Genomic DNA, 1,158 nt, shown 5'->3' with positions numbered 1-1,158 from the left:
TGTGTGGAGTTTGCACGTTCTCGTCTGTGTGGAGTTTGCACGTTCTCCTCATGTCACCGTTGGATTTCTCCAGGTTCCTCCATCAATCCAAAGACATGCAGATTAGGTTGACTGTCGACTGAATTGCCCTAGGTGTGAATGTGAATGATTGTCTCTGTGTGGCAGCCCTGTGACTGTCCAGGGTATACCTGTCGCCGTGGTCAGCTGGGAGCATGACCCTCTAAGGATAGGCGGTTACGAATAATGGATGGATGGATGGACAGATGAATGATTGTAACAGTATAGCCTGGCAGAGTGTTAGTTCAAAAAAGGGTCTGAATGCTCTGGATTGTTTGTATTTATTTAAACCAATCACAAATGTCTTGGGTGGCGCTAAGCACAGGATGCAGTGATTGTACCATTGCAAAATAGATAGTGGGAGGGGAGGAGAATGGCGGCTGAAATGTACGGCCAATGGCCTGCTTCTACCTACAGTTTACATCTGGTAAGTCAGACTAGATATACTGTAGTTGGGGTTGTCCTTGGCCAAAGAAATCCTTAGTCGACCTACACTATATGTTTTCGTAAACTAATTAATTAGTTGATTAAATTAACAGATCTGAAAAACTCTCCGCAATAAATCACAGAGGTGGGCTCATAAATTTCTTGGAAATAAGTCATTCAGCATGAAAAAAAGCATAAAAATCGACAAAGACATCGTAGTCGACTCAGGAAAAAAATGACAGACTAGTCGACTGAAAGGGGGCAGCCCGGGCTGTAATGTATAACGGCTCATGTTGGAGTTGTCCGGGTCTTTCTGGTGATTATTAAAGTGGAACAAATTAGACTGTAGAAGCTGACTCTGTATTTTTACTATTAACCTACCACCTGAAATTAGCTTTAATGGGGACACTACTTCACTTTTAACCAGCATTACATTACGGCTGAAACTACTCATTGTTTTAATTTTGATTATTCTCTCAGTCATTTTTTTTTGATTAATACAATTTAGTAATAGTTCAAAATAGAAAGTGTAAAAAGTGCATGTCAAAATTTCCCATATAAAGTGATGTCTTTGGATTGCCTGTTTTGTCGGAACAAACAATGAAACAGAGAAAAGCAAGAAATCCTCACATTTCACAAGCTGTAATCAGTGGTTGTCGTTATGTCATTATGATT

General features: G+C 40.2%; 1 pseudogene; it reads right to left on the bottom strand.

Moving 5' to 3' along the window:
- The window catches only part of LOC116383109 (putative nuclease HARBI1), a 3,751-nt pseudogene extending 3,699 nt beyond the window's left edge, over window positions 1-52 (bottom strand).
- Between the last annotated feature and the right edge of the window lie 1,106 nt (window positions 53-1,158).

The sequence above is a fragment of the Anarrhichthys ocellatus genome, unplaced genomic scaffold (genome assembly GCF_004355925.1).
Source record: "Anarrhichthys ocellatus isolate YVR2014 unplaced genomic scaffold, GSC_Weel_1.0 scaffold1, whole genome shotgun sequence".
NCBI classification, from domain to species: Eukaryota; Metazoa; Chordata; class Actinopteri; order Perciformes; family Anarhichadidae; genus Anarrhichthys; species Anarrhichthys ocellatus.
The sequence above is the reverse complement of the archived record's forward strand: the minus strand, read 5'-3'. Positions and strand labels throughout refer to the sequence as shown.